This window comes from Bufo gargarizans, chromosome 8, assembly GCF_014858855.1.
Source record: "Bufo gargarizans isolate SCDJY-AF-19 chromosome 8, ASM1485885v1, whole genome shotgun sequence".
NCBI lineage: Eukaryota > Metazoa > Chordata > Amphibia > Anura > Bufonidae > Bufo > Bufo gargarizans.
The window spans coordinates 12834240-12855039 of NC_058087.1; the positions used below are offsets into that span (position 1 = coordinate 12834240).

A 20800-nucleotide genomic window follows, 5' to 3' on the forward strand; every position below is an offset into this window, starting at 1 on the left:
CACATAATTTATATGAGATAGCTAAATTGGATAATGATGTTATTCCTCTGCTACGAAGAATGAATGTAGACGTTGATGCCTTTTAGAAAACATTCTTTTACATGGCTTATAACTCAGCAATTTCGGCAGTGTATGCTTTAGAAACCACTAGCTCTACATTATGCTAATTAGGATGCATACAACTTTACAAATTGCTTTCTGGTAATTACATACTTCAATGTGCCAAGTCTTTATATATATAGCTCCTTCTTGCTGTTCATGCGTTGCTCATTTATTTGAGGTCGCCAACCTTATCTCCAGATTAAACATTCAGTGCTTCTGTATATTTCATCTTTACGGCTCAGGTTTTGGTTGTTGCTGGGACATTCCCTACTTTTCCTGTAAACTTTCTCAATTGATATGTTGGCAGCTTTCCCCAAGGATGCTCTGATATATTCAGTAAAGTCTCCCTCTGCTGTCAGTGAATATTCACTGAAATGATCATCATCACTGCAGGGCTCATAAACTGTGAGAGTGCCAGAGAACGAGTGTATTACCGTCATCCAAAAAGTTACCACTTCCTATAAGTCAAATATTATTGAATGGCTTCCTACAAGTTGCCACTTGTGCCATTGACCTCTGATTGGCTAGATTTCCTATTTTCATCATTTCCACTTTCATTTCCTGAGATGTAACACAGTGGAAAAAAAAACATGTGCTGTGATCATAGATAGAGAGTGGCTCCTGGTAAGGAAGAGCCTGGTATTTGTCCTTCCATACCCTTTCCACAACCCTTGGGCTAATTATCACTCCATTGTTTGCTAGCAATGCAGCTTCTATGGAGGTTCCTGCACAGCAAATCACCACCATGTAGCAAGGAAGATGGGACCAACACAAACTATAAGGTATATTTATAAAACAGGGTTAGAGTAAAACCTAGATATGAGAATATTGGTTATAAAAGATCGGGGATTTGTCACAAATTTCACAAAAAAATCTTCATTAAGACCAATTCAAAATTATTGGTGGTTCGCTTCAGACGATTTATGTAAAACACTTACCATTTTACTTTTACACTAGAGGGAAAAAGAGCAGGGAGGATGAAGATGGAGTATCACATAACCTTGGGAGAGGCGCTGTCCGGCAGGCTTGCGCATAATGCATTACAGGCAGCCTGACAGCAAATCAAGATGCAGGATATTGGCCGGTCTATTAGGCTGTCTGCTAGTTGTAAAGCCTAGATGCCATGGTGAGGTCAGCCATTGATATGAGAGGTCGTGTCTGCTATGTCTCTGGCAGACACAAGCCAACCATGTTAGGGTCTTTCAGGTAATAGTGTAGTGATTTTAAAGAATATATATTTATTTAGATTTTTCTCCCCAAAACCTAAAGCTTTTGCAGTTCATAAACGCTTTATAGGCATATTCTCAGCACCACCAACAGCATGTATTTCACTGTATAGGCTGCACAATTGCAACTTTTTCTTTCCAAAATCCAATTGCAATTTTGCTACTGTTTATCATTTTACAATTCAGTGGATTTTAGTTCATAAATACCAATGTGTTCATAGCAGGGCATGTTTAATTGCCCCTCTGTCAATTACCAAAAATGTGTCAATTTTGCTTTCATTTATAATTTGATATAATAATAAACATTAATATAATAATAATAATTTATAACTCCAACAGTGCAGTGTGTTTTCTAAACAGTCGTTTCACACAGTCAACCATCTGTTTACCCATAGCTATATTGTGTATGTCGGTGTCACTCTGACATTATTAGCTATTGCTTAAAAGTGTAGGAGAGAGATAGAAAAAACATAAAAAAGATTAAATGCATTTTAAGAAATTCACTTATTTCCAGTACAACTTCATGGTGCTGTTGGCCACATGAGGGCAACCTATAGCTATCCATAGTAATCAATTTCTCAGCCATGGGTTGCCACAGGTAGGTGTGGCATGGTCACAATTTGGCCAGTCACACCAGGGTGTTATGCCCTTAGCATAAGGCTATATGGGGTGGATTTTCCTGAAGGGACTTTCTACAGCAGATTTTTCTTGGGGCACTTTCGACAACAATTCATGGCAAAAATCTGCTTGTGTTAGTCTAGGGTCACATCAAATATTTGCCCTACATGTAACTTATATGTTTGAGATAAAAAAGGATACATAAGCGTAGTACACTACACTTTTCCATTCTGCAGAGTCTGGTGACAGATGCCACTGTATGACGTCTGTCAAGGGCATCCATTTAAAGTATATGTTTTTTGTATACGTGAAATGTAAGACAAACATGTGCTGTGAACATTGCCTTAAATGGAAATTTCTCTAGTATTTTTGCTGCATTTTCGGTAGATTTCAACCCTATGCATTGCAAGGGGTGAAATTCATGATGAAAATAGACAACATAAATTTGTATTCTGTAGATTTAAAATTCACATCACAGGTCAATTTCTGCTGCAGATTTTTGTTGCAGCATGTAGATAAGATTTAGTAAAATCTCCTTCACTTTGATGCTACTGAATCTGCAGCACATACTCTGTCGTCAGATGTACACCCAAAAATCAATTTAAAAGAGTCCTTCAGTTTTATGAAAATTAAACCTCATCACTGAACAATGAAATGTTCTGCAACTTTACAATTTACTTTGTGTTTCAGTTCCTCATCTTTGAGATCTCTGCCTTTGGTAAACGTGAAGATAACAGTTTACCTTTACATTTACAGAAAACCAGTACATATCTAGTCCTCAGGCTCAGAACTTGTTTGGCAAAAAAAATAAAAAATCTGTATAGAGAACTGTAGTTGACAATAGTTTCCTATGCAGAAGCATCCAGTTTCAAAAAGTATACTTTTTTTACATGTCGATACGCGATATATGCCAATGCATATCTATGTATACTGTTGTATATAACAAGATGTCTATCAAAGTAATACATTGTGAAATCCACCAACAGAAAGTTCAAGCACAATCTGAACAGAGCCTGTTTGTTACAAATTATGCACTTCAGGAAATTATCTGTGAGCTAAATGATGTCAGCAAGAATGTAATGTTTTTGTCACCAAACCAATGTGCCCCAATGATTTATTATTTATGGAAGACACACGTTTTATTTGTTATACTTGTGATTTCTTAACTCTTTGTCCCCCCATTAAGAATAACAACTGAATGTTTTTATGATCCACTAATTCTGCATGGCCTTTGTCCATAAAACAACTTCATTGTGATGTATGTACTTTGCTTTGGAACACCAGATCTGTGATTATGTCACAGGCGCTCATATGAATCAGGACTTGAATTTCCTGTGACCTTTAAAAAGCACTAAGGAAAACTAACTGTTATAAGAAAGAAAAGCTCTCGGAAACTTTACCGCTCCAATGAAATTGAATCTTGTAACGTGTTAACAATGGAAAGAATTAAGTAAATACAAATGTTTGAGACTGCATAGCTACCATATTTTTCGCCCCATAAGATGCAAATGTGGGGGAAAAATGCCCCTGCGTCTTATGAGGCGAATCCTGCCATTTTTACTCTGCTAACACGATACATCGCCAGCCGCGATGCTGCACAGTGCGGCCTGTGATGTATCAGTGGGCACAGCGCGGCCTGTGATGTATCAGTGGGGAGGGAGGAGGAGCGGGAGGCCGGCAACTGCTGTAGAAATCGCCGTGGGGTCCAGTATCACAATCCACTGTAGTACTCACTATGAAACTACCATAGCAGGCAGGCAGGCTGGCCGGTCACGCACTTCGTCACGTGCATGCTCCTCCCACTTTATTAATGGAGCAGGCACGTGATGGCATAAGATGCTATATAAGTGTCATCCACAGATCCCCCCATAGCAATGTTATCCACAGATCCTTCCCATAACAGTGTCATCCACAGTTCCCCAATAACAGTGTCATCCACAGATCCCCCATAACAGTGTCATCCACAGATCCCCCCATAACAGTGTCATCCACAGATCCCCCCCATAACAGTGTTATCCACAGATCCCCCCCATAACAGTGTTATCCACAGATCCCCCATAACAGCGCCATCCATATCCCCATAACAGTGTCATCCACAGATACCCCCAATAACAGCGTCATCTACAGATCCCCATAACAGTGTCATCCACAGATCCTCCCATAGCAGTGTCATCCACAGATCCCAATAACAGCACCATCCACAGATCCCCATAGCAGTGCATCATCCACAGATCCCCATAACAGTGCATCATCCACAGATCCCCTCCATAACAGTGTCATCCTCAGATCCCCTCCATAACAGTGTCATCCACAGATCCCCTCCATAACAGTGTCATCCACAGATCCCCCATAATAGTGTCATCCACAGACCACCATAAGTTCAAAACCCACCAAAAGCACACCTTTTGGTTAAAATATTTTTTTTCTTATTTTCCTCCTCAAAAACCTAGGTGCGTCTTATGTGCAGGTAAGTCTTATAGGACAAAAAATATGGTATATAAATGTAGAACAGATAATACATAATAAAGATAGATAATAGTGTTGAGCGAGCACCAAAGTGCTTGTGTGCTCGAGTAAAACACTTGGCGATGCTCGGGAAGTCAATGGGATAACACCAGGCACTCCCTGCTCTGAAGAGGGGAGGGTGTCGGGACTCTAGTTTGGCCTAGGAGTCCCTGCTTTGACTCCATATATAGCTATGTCCATATATGGAGTCAGTGCTTGGGGACACCCCAGTGTATTTAAAGCTAATTTAGCCTGTATTTCAGAAAAGTTTCTGCTAGGATTCCAACTCACAACCTTCTGTATTAGAGGCAGGCACTTAACCACGCAGCTATAATAGCTGCATAGCCAGTTACTTAAAAAAATATGAGACTTCTACTGTACTGTACTTCTACTGAGACCTATACAGAAGAAGTCAAATTTTGTTTTTGTTTTTGTTTTTTCAGCGACAAGCTATGCAGCTATATAGTGTAGTGGTTAACGTTATAGGCTGTGATGCTAAAGCTGTGAGTTCAAATCCTGTCACAAACTTTATCCAAAATAGAGGCTAAACTTAATTTAAACATATATATGTTTTAGCCATAATATATTTACACATATTATTATATATTTAGAATATATAATATATTATCATATATGTCAATATATTATGGCTAAAACATCAGTAGTAGTTTCCCATATATTATGCATTCATATATATCAGAAGTATGATTTTATCTCTCTCTCTCTCTCTCTCTCTCTCTCTCTCTCTCTCTATATATATATATATATATATATATATATATACATATATATATATATACGGTATATATATATATATATTATTTTATTTTTTCTAGTAATTACACATTTATTTTGTGCCATACATTTTTTACAATTACAAAAAAAAAAATGTAATATGTAAATCGAATTTAACCTCTATTTCTGAAAAGGTTTCTGACTGGATTTGAAATCACAGCTTCTGCATCATAGCCCAGAACTTTAACCACTACACTATATAGCTGCATAGCCAGTTGCTTTAAAAATAATAATAAAAAATGAGACTTCTACTGTATAGGTCTTAGTAGAAGTACAGTACAGTAGAAGTCTCTTTCTTTTTTTTTAAGTAACTGGCTATGCAGCTATTATAGCTGAGTGGTTAAGTGCCTTGCCTCTAATGCAAAAGGTTGTGAGTTTGAATCCCGGCAGAAACTTTTCTGAAATTCAGGCTAAATTTTATTTAAATACACTGGGGTGTCCCCAAGCACTGACCCCATATATGGACATAGCTATATATGGAGTCATAGCAGGGACTCCTAAGCCGTGGACTCACACTGAGAGATTCCCTCACTGTACAGCGATCTTCTGCATAGAAATAGAGGCTAAATTAGATTTAAATACACTGACTCGAGCATCGAGCACATGTGGTGTTCGGCTGAAATCCGCGATGTGCCGAGCATAGCAATGCTCCAGCCGAACTGGATAATTTTATTATATTTCACAGGACATACCGGAGATGTTGGAATCATTATGCACTCTTTTCATCTGTCATCTTCAATCCAGCAAATAAACTATAAGAAAAAGAAAAAAACTTTAATATTATACAAAAATATCAAGGCATAAAATTAACAAAATTTAAAAGAGCAATTCAAACAACCCATGATCTTTTCTACTGGTAAATCTAACTCATTGAATGAGGTCACTCAAGAATTAACCTAAATGAGGCAACAGCAACTCTCGCTAACAGAACTGACGTAGACAGTTTTATGTATGTGTGAACTGTGCTGTATATATTTACAAGCTCATGCATGTGTTATATAGTGGTCACAGGTTTATTATAGGTTGTGACACAGTACTCCCACAGAAGAAGAAAACCATGGCCATCTACAACTGCAATTATGTCTCACTATTGACCTCAAGGCTGATTCAGTTTCATGCTATGAACATACAGTAGCTAACTAAACCCGTGAGAAAAGATAAGATCACAGATTGATATCCTATGATTACTGTGTCTGCTAAAGCACTAGTTACACCATTGATATTAATATTCAGATATTATTATAAATCTAATAATACATATATTATATAATACATAATATAATTAACTGAACAACTATATATATATATATATATATATATATATATATATACACACACACATTAATACTGTAAATATATATATACTTTTTTCATGTACACAGGAGTTAAAAATTGTCTTACTGCCCTTGTTATGATTACTTATGATAAAACTTCCCTATCATATTTGGATGTACTTAGGCAAAAAATTTAGAATTTATTTTTTGCCCGGCTATGGCTTAATATCTCACCCTGTAATATCATACTTACCTGATATCTGTAATACTGTACATCTTAATAGTCATGATACCCCAACATACCATACACGTTCTATTATAAATCATAGAGAACTTAAGTAAATGCTAAAAAAACTATTGAATGCAATTTTCCAGTTTAAAACTCTTATTATTAGTAGTGTTGAGCGCGAATATTCAAATTACGAATATTTATCTTAAATAGCGCAACTTCGAGAATTCACGAATATTTCGAATATAGTGCTATATATTCTCTATATCGAATATTTGTCATTTTTTAACATGATTCCTCCCTGCTTCATGCTTGTGGGCGAATGAATCATTGGCTCACAAGCAACTTAAGCAGGGAGGAATCATCACTTTAGATGGGAAAAATGACGAATATTCCAAAAAATGAATATATAGCCCTTTATCGAATATATGGGGATGGGGCACTTGTCGGGGACGGCGACGCTTTTTTTAAAAAATTTATAGTTGTTCCACTTCGGCATACTCCTCCCCGACAAGCGTCCATGTCACCATGGGAACGCCTGGGGGTTAGAATATACCCTTGGATCTGAGTTTTCACGATCTTACTGAGATCGTGAAAACTCAGATCCAATCTTATATTCTAACCCCCAGGTGTTCCCATGGTGACGGGGACGCTTGTTGGGGAGGAGTATGCCGAAGTGGAACAACTGTAAAGATTGAAAAAAAAAAGACGAATATTCTAAAAAATATATATATTTGATATAGTGCTATATATTCGTTTTTTCGAATATTCGGAATATTCGAAAACAAGAATATATAGCAATATAGCGAAGATTCAAAAAAACAAATGTAGAGCAATTTAGCTAATATAGAGCTATAATCTTCTTTGTCTAATAGTCGTCATTTTTTTCTCATCTGAAGTTCAGATTGGAAAAAAATAACAACTATTAAAAAAAAGATTATAGCCTCATATTAGCTAAATTGCTCTATATTAGTTATTTTTAGAATATTCGCTATATTGCTATATATTCTTGATTTAGAATATTACGAATATTCTTAAAAACAAGTATAGCACTATATTAGCTATATTGCTCTATATATTCGTTTTTTTAGAATATTCGTGATTTTTTTCAATCTGAAGTCATGATTCCTCCTTGCTTAAGTAACGTAATCAGGGAGGAATTATGACTTCAGAGGGGAAAAAAAATTATGAATATTTTAAAAAAACTACCGGTAAGGCCTCATGCACACGACCGTTGTTTCCGTGTCCTATATTCAGTTTTTCGTGATTTTCTGTGGACCCATTGACTTTCAATGGGTCCGTTGAAAACTCGGCTAATGCACCGTTTGTCGTCCGTGATCCGTGGTTCCAGTCCATTGAAAAAATATAACCTGTCCTATTTTTTTTCACGGAAAACGGTTCGCGGACCCATTTAAGTCAATGGGTCAGTGAAAAAACGTGGAGGCACACAGGATTGTCATCCGCGTCTTTTTTTTACTTTCCTTCATGTCTGGTGATCCTCCAAAAATAAAGGAACACACACGGAAACAAAAACGGAAACGGATCACCGGAACGCAACACTTTGCGGAACGCAACACAAAAACGGTTGTGTGCATGAGGCCATATATATAGCACTAAATTCTATGGTGCTATATATTTGTTTTTGACCCACGCCTGTATTGATCGTATAATATTTGCATATTACGTGATCATTACCTTGCCGACTTTTCGAGAAAAAAAAAGTTGAATATAACGAATATATATACCTGCCGCTCATCACCATTTATTAGGTTATTCTTAGTTCAGATCATTTATGCCTAACAAAGCCATCACAATTCCATGGAATAGAAATATACCTTTGATACCTTTGGTATTTTGATATAGTTACTTTCGGAAAAAAATATAAAACTTTAATGTTAAATGCAAATGAGCTACCAAGTGCCCTGGAAGTAGTTCCAATCACCATGTGTAATCATTAAATTCCAGCTTCCAGCATCCCCCACATGGGGGAGTTTAGGAGCTTATTGCATACTGTTTTAAGACAAGAAGTGTCAAATCAAACAAAGCATAACAATCCCTTTTCTCTTTATCACAGTGGCGAATAGATGTTAGCTGTTTGAATGCTAATACAGATGTCTTAACAAAATTATTCATAGTTCAATGTCATCCTGTAATGTTACAAGCCCATTGCAACATGAAGCATTTTAAAATTGTGTTCTACAGCATCCCAATCTGAATGGAAAACTGACAGCCATAATGAAAAAGCGACATTTGCTCTAAGCCCATCACTAGAGGGACCTCTCCACTAGACAAGCATTTGGATAGATGATCCATGAAATAGCTTCCTCTCCTTCTGTTGTTCTACTGTCTAAGAAAAGGCAAGGATTAGTTCGTGGCCACATTTAGAAAAGGGGCATTTGGTCTGGGACCAACAGTACAATGAAACCACCATTATCAATGGCACTGGATATATGATGCATGAAATAGCTTTCAAGTATCTCACCCCCTGGTGCTCTTCTTAAAATGTTTACTGTGGCTTAGTTGCCTTGCCAAGGTTATTTTAAGAGCTTCTTGAAGGGCTCCGGATTTTATATCTAAATTGATGTCCCTCAAAGCCCAAAATCTAAGCCTACAACACTTTCTGCCTGACCGCAGGTTTACCTTTCACACACCATTAGTTACAGATACAAAGTAGTGTATTTTATGTTTAAATATGGTCTTACTTTGTACTCCATACAAGAAGTAGGGGAAGAATTCATGAAGTTACCGACCTAATTAAAAGGAATGTATAACTTATACTTTTCTTTTCTAATTAAAGTCAGATGCTAGCATATATTATTATTTATAATATTTTTATTTTATTATACCAGCTTGAAAAATGTAGCATAAGTGACCCTACGCCTGGATTGCGCACGCAATACGCGCAAATAACATTGCCGATTTTCACAATCAAGAATATAATCGCAAATTCTCGAATTCGCGAATATATGATGAATATTCTACATAATATTTGCGAAATATCACAAATTTGAATATTGCCCCTGCCGCTCATAACTAATAATGAGATGACTGCAGAGAAGTGATCTCTACCGAAGCCTTGGTCTGTTGTGAAACTCAGTGGAGAGAGATAAAAGTGTAGGATTTCAGGATTTTTTTTATATAGCATGGATTTTTGGAATAAAATTACTAATTAGTTTAACAAAAAATTATTAAATCAAATATTCTGATGACATATTCTCTGTAAAGGGGTTTTTCCAAATGAATCTCAGGAGGAACATGGTAGAGACTATGTACCTACTGTATGACTGAACTCCTATTCTAGGATAACCTTTCTATGATATAATTTAGTCTAGAATGTCTATTATGTTTGACAAAGTGAACAATTAAGGGGTCTACATACAAGTATACATGGGGAAAACACAGTTAATGGCAGTACTACTGTAGATCAGGAATCAGCATTATTTTGGACAGTAGGAGAGGACTACTATACCTATGTGATGGAAAGCAAATAAGCCTATAATTACTGCATTCAAGACTGCTGCTAAAACAGAATGTGGTCCTTTGGCAGGTCCTGCTGAATAAAGATAGCAGAGACTGCTGCAGCGTGATCAAGTGGATGAGGTGAGATTTTTTTTAACCCCTAAATGGCCAGATTCTTTTACATTCCGTCTTAAGAATGCTATTATTTTATGATATAAACATGCTATAACGGAAAATAATAAAGTGACTTCAATGGGGTTCGGGGGCAAGTTCGGGGTCCCGAACCTAAACTTTAACCTAAAGTTCGGCCGAACCCCGCAAACCCAAACTTCCAAAGGTTCGCTCATCCCTAGTAAATAAAAAAAATTTCGCTGCTGAGCCTGAATTTGTTGCAAAAACAGTCAAATTTCGACTCCTCCCCCCAGGGCTGGCGTCCTTTTCTTTTTCTGTTTCCAGAGGTGAAGCACAACTTTTTTGCATTAAAAGTCATATTTCCAGGAGACATGCAACATTTCTCTGCAAAGATGCAACATTTTTCTTGCGCAAGTAAATTAGACAAGTCTAAGTGAATGTGAATCTGTCTAACGGAAAAACAAGAGGTCAGACTAATAAAAATACACCTAGTGTAATTCTTCAACTACTGTGCGACTTTCAATAAATACTCAGCAAAAGAAAGACAGGTAAATGAAGTACGCCAATCTAAGCTCACACCTAAAAAACAGGCGAGATTGATAAATTTGCCTCAGAATCATAAGAAAAATTAAGGCTGAATTTCTGTTCTAAAGAATCGGTTCACTCATCTCTACTTGTGATGCTAGCAGTGAGATACGATGTGATCAGAATATTTTTGAGGTAACCTTCTAAGTTTTAACAATATAAATCATAAGGAGAAAACTACCCATTTTACAAGAAATAATAGCAACTATGAAAAATAGTATACAATGAGAGTATGCCAGCAGGTATTTCTACTGTATATAAAAAGCAACAAAACGCAATACCACCAAGATGTATATCGGACTGCATGCCATTACTATTTGAGCGTGACCGTGTACTATAAAATGTTGTGTTTCTTAGAAAAACAATTCTGTTTTGTGACAAGCTCTGCAAGTGTTGCTTACTCCCACACCTTTTCAAAGAAAGCAGTGTCTGGTTTACAAAAGATCTATCCTACTCAGATTTTTTATGGAAATATTATGGAATAAATGCTACTGCTAAGTTCAAAAGAGTTATAACTCCCTAAATAAAATCACAGCAGATAGTGTTCTTCAGGCACACATTCTGAAGGATTCCATGAGCAGAAAATTGAATTTTTTGATGGAAAACGTGTACCTGTAAAATAAATGGGGAGTAAATAGAGAACACTGCAAGCATAAATATCTAAATGTGCCGAATACCTTTTGCATCCTCTATTCGACTAGAGTCAGCTGGGATAGTTTATTCCACTTTCTCAATATTTGTACCTTTTACTTCCGAGCTGTCTTACATTTAGACCATTTTCTACACCTAGACCAGGCGTAGAAAATGATGAATGAGATGAGCTTGCCAGCCCGTCCCATTCGCCACCTGATCAAATCCACTTTTTTAGACCTGGCGTGAGCAGGGAAAAGTCACAGATTGCGGCACAAATAACCTTTGCACCGCAATCTTCTCAAGAAATACGCCTAATATAGGCATATTTCTGGATAGTAAATATTCCTATGAGCTATTCCTGCAATATTAAACAGTTAACGGTTAGCCAACTGTGAATTTCTTTTCTTTAGTTAATTAATGTTCATTAATGTATGTAAAACCTATTTCAACTTTCTCTTTTCCTAAAGTCTACATGGAGAATATGCATGTAGGACTAATAATACCACGATTATTAATAATGTATCTCTATAACGCAGGCTTTGGTTTGAATTCTTTACTTGAAATTCCTTTGGGTCTCTTTTGCTCATTTTTAAACTAAAGACTATGGGTAGGCTGGAAGGAATTCCCTTGGTCAGCGTATTATATTTGTTTTATGAATTGCAGCACACACTTATGGAATAACATACTTAAAGGGGTTATCCGAGTTTTATAAAAACATAAAGCACTGTAAATCTGATGGTCAGCAATATATACATAAGATAATCAAGTTTTCTGCAAAAAAAAAAAGTTATACTTATTAATTTCCCTAATTCTGTTCTGGCCCTTTGTTGACATGCAGTTGCAGAGCTGTGGAGGCGTGTAACAACAATCTCTGAGGTTTTTCTCATGATTATTTGTGGGTGTCAACAAATACCACAGGAAAAGTTCAATGCGCAAACATGGGATCACTTTTAACCTTGTGGTATAGCATACAATGTTTTGGTCTTTGTCAGTGCTGTGTTTGCAGGGTGAGGAGGGAGGGAAGATCCTGTGCACAGCATTTATCTTCTTAGTGCCTGGAGAAGTGAAAATGCTGCAGCTGCTCAGTCCCTGAGGCAGAGCCTCCAACCCTGAGTCTGTGCTGATGATGGTAGAAGGGGTAAACTTTGCTAAAGAATTCAGTGGGAGGGGAAACACAGGGCAGACAACTCAACCTGCAGATCAGGCGATGCAGGGGGCATGGCTTATCACTCCAAACAGCACAGCCTTCACAGTAATGTTCCGTGCACAGACCTGCTCCTCCTGCTCCCTCAGGCTTGTCCCCGGAACGTTATCAGAGCAGGGGAAGAAGCTGACATCACAGGTAGTTAAACAATACTGTGAGTCAGTATGACATGCAGATAACAGGCATCACTCTAAGAATCACTGCATACTTCACTTATTTGGGCAATCATGGGGCCAAAACTGACCAAATAACTGAAGTATCAACTCAGCCTTATAGGTCGATGTTAGCGTCAAGAAAAAGCTCAGTCCTTTTACACCCTCATCAGCCGATTCCATATAGATGTCTACAGAAACCTGTTCTATTAAATGTTTATACAAGTAGAGCCCCCCTGACAGAGTGGAGAGGGTATCGGCAGTAAGTTTGTGTTGACGTCACTGATTAATTTGCCCTTTCTCTGATCCGTCAGAACAATAACCTACAAAAAACGGATCCTGTCTATGGAGCATACGCCTTCACTCAAGAAAGGAATATTTGCATGTCTTCTGTGAAAGGAATATTTGCATGTCTTCTGTGTTTTGTACCCACTCCTGCTTTTGGCTACCAAATCATAAGCCAATTCTGATGGGAACAAACAGGCCTTACACCTGCTACACAGACAGGATCCTTTGTGCATCTAATTTTTCCTTCCTTCTGACAGATCAGAAGAAAGGTCAAATAAATGATGATGTCAGCCAGGCCGAAAGCCAAAATAGTGGACCAGTCATGAAGTGGGGAGGGTGGGTACAGCATGAGAAGTCCACAGAGTGGACCTATGATATAGTGGTGAGGTTCAAGCAGCATGAGGAGACCACAGAGTGGCCCAATGGTAGGGTCTGGAGCTGAAAGCAGTATGAGGAGGCCACCGAGATGCACAATGACAGAGTATGGAGTTGGCAGCATCAGGAGAAGGCCACCGAGTGGCAAGGTGACATAGTGTAGATATGGCAGCAGCAGCATCAGGATACCATAGAGTGGCAAGGTGACATAGTAGGGATATGACAGCAGCATCAGGATCAGGATCATTGGTGGGTGGAAATCCTGGCTGATCCATGCCTGATTCATCTTGACAAAGGTCATTCTCTCCACATTTTAACTTTGGTCCCCGCTGTACTAAACACCCGTTCTGATGCCACACTACTGGACGGACAGGACAGCTTTTCCAGGGCAAACTCTGCTAGTTGTGGCCACAAATCCAGTTTGGCTGTCCCGTAGTCCAGCGGATATTCAATGTGGGTTTGCAGGGTGATGTCCAAGTAGGTCTACTTGCTGCTGCTGGTTAGTATTTTCTTCAGTATGCGGGTGAATAAAGTTACTCAGGCTGCTGCTGATGGAGCTAGTAGTGCTCCTGCCACCCCACCCCTCCCCAGCCGCCATGGCAGTGGAACGTGAGCGCAGAGGCCCCCCCCCCCCGGTCAGACCTGCAAAAGGATAGACACTGGTATAGATAGGTAGTGTAAAACTGACTTCATAGGATGTCTCTGTAGTACTTCAGTTTGCCCTCCCTTTCAGTGGGTATAAAAAAGGCCCCCATTTTAGACCGGTAGTGAGGGTCCAACAAGGTGGAGAGCCAGAAGTAATCCCTCTGCCGAATGGTGACAATTCAGCTGTCTTTGTGAATCGGGCCATTTGTGCAAGTGACTCAGAGGGACTCCCTGCCTCCATCTCCACTGCATACTGACACGGTGTGTCTGGGTCCTCTGTTTCATCTTCCTCATCACCCTGTAGCTCCTCTGGCTGCTCCTGCTCCTCCTCTCCTGTCACCTGAGTATAAAAAACACCCATTTGGCTACACATTGCTTGTGCATTAAAGTCCTACTCCAGTCCAGCCCCCACAGGGCTCATGTGGACGTGAGATCTAGGTGCCATGTCTCCAGTGCCCTGACCAGCCATTGTTATCACCATCTGTGTCAGGACATGAAGCAGTGGAATGACGTCGTTCATCCTGTAGTCCTGGCAACTGACAAATAACGTGGCGTCCTCAAAGGGCCTGAGAAAACGGCAGGTGTCATGCATGAGCTGCCACTGGCTGACATCAGGGGCGTAGCTATAAAGGGTGCAAAGGTAGCAGTCGCTACCGGGCCCAGGAGCCAGAGGGGCCCAAAGACCCTTGTGCCACATAGGACAGTGGAATTATAGAAAGCACATGTTGGTCAATTTACACCTCTGGCTGGAGGGAAGGGGATAGGTCAATAATTTGGCTTGAGGGGGTGCCCTTTCAATGTTTGCCTCAGGCAGCAGGAAGGCTATGTGCTCCCCTGCCCCTTTCCAACAAGCACTGAAAGAAGGGGGGCCCAAGCTGAACTCTTGCACTAGGGCCCATGAGCTTTTAGCTATGCCCCTGGCTGACATCAAAGTTATACAGAAGAGTACTCCTTTCAGCTTGCATCATCAAGAAATCGTTGATGGCCATTCTCTGTTCGTATAGTCGGTCCAACATATGGAGGGTAGAATTCCAATGGTTGGAAACGTCGCTTTTCAGCCTATGTTGGGGGATGCCGTTCTGCCACTGCAGCTCAAGCAGGGTGTGTTTTGTGGTGTACGACTGGCTGAAGTGCAATCAAAGTTTCCTTGCCATTTTTAGGATGTCTTGCAGATGGGTGGAAGACTTCAGGAACCGCTTGACAACCAGATTGAATACGTGTGCCATGCAGGGCACATTGGTCAGCCTTCCTTGACGCAGCGCTGACACCATGTTCTTCCATTGTTGGTCAGCATGGTTTCCGATTTTCAGTTGTCGCAGGGAAAGCCAGGATTCGATTTCTTTTTTTTTTTTTTTTTAACAATTTTTATTTCGGAAACATAGGCAGTGTACAAGCAATAAAACACAGATATTACTCGTGCACGCAGGCACGGACACATTCACCATAGGTATGTATTTCGACTCGCAGAAGAACATACTTATAATCAGCTGCCTAGTGGTCGATTCCTAGTACTGTGAGCTAGTGCCCTTTCCGAATTTAGGATTCGATTTCTTGATGAATCACACGGAGTAGTTCCTCCGCTGTGTGACTCCGTTCACCAAGGCAAACCAGGTGCACAACAGCGTGACACCGCCATTCCTTGCACATGTGATATGCTGGAGGGGCACTGTGACTTGTCCTTGCAGTGGAGGCTGAGGACAGGGTGGAGGATGAGGGGGCAAAGGCGGACATTGTCACAGGACTAATGGCGTGACCTGGCCAAGTTGCTGGTGTGGCTGTTCAGGAACCACATTCACCCAGTGGGCCGTAAAGGACATGTATTGTCCCTGACCATAGTTACAGCTGCACATGTTTGCGCTGCCGTGCATTTTCGCAGACTCCGACAGGCTGAAGTACTGGCCCACCTTCTGTTTTACATATTTGTGCAGGGCTGGTACTGCCTTTTTCGCAAAGAAATGACGGCTTGGGACTCTCCACCTCGGCTCGGCACAAACCATCAGTTCTCTGAAAGGTGCAGAGTCCACCACTTGGAAAGGGAGAGACTGTAGTACCAGCAACTTTGACAGTAGCACGTTCAGCTTCTGCACCGCTGGATGCGTGCACGCATACTGTTGTCTCTTGGCAATCGCTTCGGTGATCGATTGCTGACGGAATGACTGACGAGGATTAGGAGGAGGAGCAGGAGCATCGGCCAGCAGACGATGGGTTGACAGACATCTCCCTTCGGCTGAGGTGCTGGAGCCTTGACTGCCTGAAATCGGGTGCGGCGTGCCACTGGGTGATGCAGCGGTTGCTGCGGTAGGCTGGACCACCACATCAGAGCCACGGTTCTCCCAGGCCACTTGGTGGCGACGCTGCATATGTTGACGCGGGGCCACGCTTCAGCTTCTGCCACAAATTCTACATATGGCCACCTTCACCTCTGGCGGCTTCACAAAATACTGCCAGACCGCCGAATAGGTGATTTTACCCCCAACAGTATGCACTGAAAAACTGCTACTGCCGTTGCTTCTGTGAACCAATGCACCACTCCTTTCCTGGCAGGCTGCTGCAAAGTGGGTGGTCTATCCCATGGCCATTTGGCTCCCAAATTCCCACTGCTGCCACCATGCTGACTCCTAGCCATGCTAGCGACTTGCTGGCTCAGCCGCTGCCTCACGGGCAAGCTGGCACCCTCTTCTCCTGATGACGACGAAGCCCCTTCTTCACCTGGCTCCCAAGTGCGATCAGCTTCATCATCATTGAGTAGTGTCTGCACGTCACTGATGTCCTCCTCAACCGTCTCTGGGTCAGGAGCTGGGCAGTAGCTGCTGACTGTTCTCTAGTAGCGCATCCTCGCTGTATAATGGAGCTGAGCCCACAACATACAATACTTCTGTGGGTGAGGGAACAGCAAAGGACAGAGACATGCTGAGGACAGGTGAGGGCACAGGGCCTGCTCCAGGGCCATGCCAACTAAGAGTTGTGTCTGACGAACCCACGACTGTTGGCTGGGGGTGTCCGATGTCACTTGGGATAAAGTGGCCAACCGAGTTAACCAATCAAGAACCGCTGGGTTGTTGGTTAAGACATGACCGCTAGATGACACCGGGAGCTCAGGCCTCTCGCTGTGACTCCTGCTGCCACAGCCCCCTATTCTGCTGAGACCTCTGCCTGCACCAGAAACATTTCACCTCTGCCACTCCTCTGTACATGACCTGGTACTTCTCTGCCGAACATTCTTTTTGCTGAACTAAATAAATTTAAAGCAAATTAAAACACCCCTAAAAGCGACGAATATATTTTTGTTGTAGTACTGAAATAAGCCCCTATAAGCTTTCACCGGGAAGACATTAAGCAGTGAACTGTGTATAGATTTTTATTTTTGTTAAAGAAAAATGCCCCTATAGGCTTTTACCAGGAAAAAATTAAGCAGTTAAGTGCATATAGATTTTTCTATATGGTACTGAAATAGGCCATCAAACGCTTTCACCATGAAAAACTAATCAGTAAAGTGCATATAGATTATTATTTTCTTAATGAAATATGCCCTTATACGCTTTCACCAGAAAAAAACTGTAACAGTGCAGTGCGTATATATTTTTAATTTTTTACTGAAATACTCCCCCATACGCTTTCACCATAAATAACTGCAACAGTGCAGTGCGTATATATTTTTCTTTTTTTACTGAAATACGCCCCTATATGCTTTCGCCAGAAAGAACTGCAGTGCGTATATATATATATTTTGTATACTGAAATACGCCCCAATACGCTTCCACCAGAAAAAACTGCAGAAGTGAAGTGTGTATATATTTTTATTTTTCCACAGATATAAGCCACTAAAGGCTTTTCAACATAGCAGTTGGACCCCAAGAACAAATAGCTGGAATGACATAGCTGTATAATGGCTAATTGGATCCCCAAATATTCTTTCCCTGCACTTGCATATCGCTTTCCTATCACTGTCCTTAGCGCCTTCTGACATCTCGCCCTGTACTAAGATGCTGTGAATTGATTCCTCCCTATCCTTTCCCTGCACTTATAATTCATTTTTTTATTTTTTTATTTCACAATTAAGTTTTTCCAATTGCTGTCCCTAGCGCCTTCCCACGTCTGTCCCTGCACTCAGAATGCTGGAAAATGGCAGAATCTAAAATGGCTGCCGTATTTATAGGGCTGTGACATCACAGTGCTGGCTGGCTGTTGATTGGCTGCATGCATGCATGTCAATCTAGGTGATCCCATCTTCCCAGAGTTCCTTGCCCCATGTCCTCCGTCCTCATACGTGTAGCCACAATTTTAGGAAAAATGGATTTGTTACCACGAAGCGCGAGGAAATTCGAATTTTTCCTGAAATTCGGATCAAATTCCACTTCGTCAGCTTCGATTCGCTCATCTCTAGTCATGAGCTAACATGCGTAATGAGAAAATGAATAATTTCAATGAAAAAGAAGACCACAACATCCAGATAAGTAAAAAAATAGTTTATTTTATTTGTTGCCAAAGCATTTTTAAAGCATGAATATGCCAAATGTGGCACGTGGAAAAATAGACTGTTGTTTTTACCACATATCTGGATGTTGCAGCCTTTTGAATCATTGGGATTATGTACAAAGGAGCAAGCCTCTAGAAGCAATAATATATACATTTCTCATTAGGAAATGTCATGTTTTGGAACCATAAGAGCATTAGTATTTTCGAGTCTTGACAATTCTTGTTTGCCAACTGTAGTGCTCTGTGAATGCAACATCACTATAAGTGTCACCAAAGTGTAGAAACCTTTGAATGGTGTTTCTCCCAAAGTCCTTCTCTGAACTTTGCTCAGTGAGTAGGGTCTTATCAGGGATCATTGATCCATTTAAAATAGAATACCAGGCTGGTCAAAGATTCACATGTGTTCTTCTTGCTGGCAGTAATATTTTTCTGTCCAACTTTTGTATAAAGCATCTTTTCCATGCAAACTTGGTTAAAAAACAAAAAATACCTGTGGCACAACCTGGACAATTCAGTTTTTTTATTGAAATTTTGTAGGGGTCTTTCGTTCTTGCGGGTTACATTGACTGGTGGATCCAGTGATGTAATTCTAGTAAGCAAAAGTTGTGGTCTGATTAGACACTGGGTCTTGCCACAAGAGGGTATAAAAGTGCTGGTAGGAGGTGTTGGGAGCAGTGGTTATATGAGGGCACACACAGAGAACATGCTCCATATGACCCAGACAGATCACCAGTTAAGAGGATTGTTTAATCCACCGACAAGCAGCTCCCAGAATTTTGATGTCCACTGTCCAGACCATTTCTAGGTCTTCTTCAAGGGTTTCTGTCATCAGAAAAACCGTTATGTATCTGGCTGACATTAGTCCTTTTTGGGATCTCATGATATTCAGGTTTGAGAATGAAGGCTTGGTGGTGAGTGCTTCAATCCTGCCTTTGTTTCAGATTGACACACTGCCCCAACTGTTGTAGTAATCATCTGGGGAACCATCAGATACAACAGATGGTCAGTGATACAAGGGACACTACCAACTCAGACTAATTTGCAGGACATCCAGCAGTCACATGAGTTGCCTCTTATGGCAGAACTGCCAACTGCTTTTTTCAGCAGGATAATGCTCGCCCACACAGCAAGGATTTCCTAGGAATGTATTTGACAGATTGAATCACTTTCTGGGCCTGTCTGAACGCCAGACTTATCGCCAATCAAGCATCTATGGGACCAGCTAGAACTCCAGCTTCAGCAACCTATGATTGTGCAGGATCTACAGGCCTAGCTGTAACATCTGTGGTCAAATGTGCCACAGGATACCATATGGAACCTGTATGCCTCCATGCCCAACCATATCTCATCCAGGTTAGAGACAAGCCTCTTTTCAAATATCATAATTTCATTCACACATAGAAAGTTTAATTCCATTCCAACAGCTACTTCTTGGGTGCAGTAAGTTTTTATTTGTCATTAAGTGTATATTTATTTGGTGGATTAAGCTACTTGTATACAGTAGCTTCTACAAAATGTATGCCTCTAGGGTGTTGAGCAGCACAAATACTAAGCTTTGCTGAACAGGAAGGAAAAGGTATAAAATAATGTATATATTCCCACTACTAACACTTCCTATTTCTCAATAGGCTTTCTCTGATATATATATATTGATGTAAGAGAATATGTCTCATAGATTATTGCCATTTAAAAGACTAAAATATCTAAAGTATCACTTGAAACAGCAGCACAAAGCAGGGCACATATGCTCCATCCATTCTTCATCTTCTCTGCCGAACATGCTGGTTACCAGGCAGTCGTGATTGTAAAACTCACAAAAGAAACTATGTTTTTCTCACCAGTGACAGGTAAAATGTTATGTAGCTCCATAACAGAGCTGGTAATAGCCTCTACTGTGAAAGACATAAATGAGGGATTACAAAACTCATGTCCTAAGATTTTACAAGCTGAAACACCTGACAAAAAGGGAAAAATGGCCTTTAATATAATACTCACCTGCAGATTTTTGGATATTTAGAAGTAAATCTCTCCAATGGTTTTTGCTGGTTGTGGAATAGAGTCTAAAAATATGCACACAGTGGCCCTTACTTTATGATGCCTTT

General features: G+C 40.3%; 1 protein-coding gene across 1 annotated transcript in view; it reads right to left on the reverse strand.

Annotated features, from left to right (window-relative positions):
• The window catches only part of B3GALT1 (beta-1,3-galactosyltransferase 1), a 352152-nt gene that overhangs the window by 221276 nt on the left and 110076 nt on the right, over positions 1 to 20800 (reverse strand). Inside the window, exon 2 of the mRNA XM_044304313.1 lies at positions 5939 to 5998. The gene's annotated coding sequence lies outside the window, so the exon portion shown is untranslated. The remainder of the gene's footprint in view (positions 1 to 5938; positions 5999 to 20800) is intronic.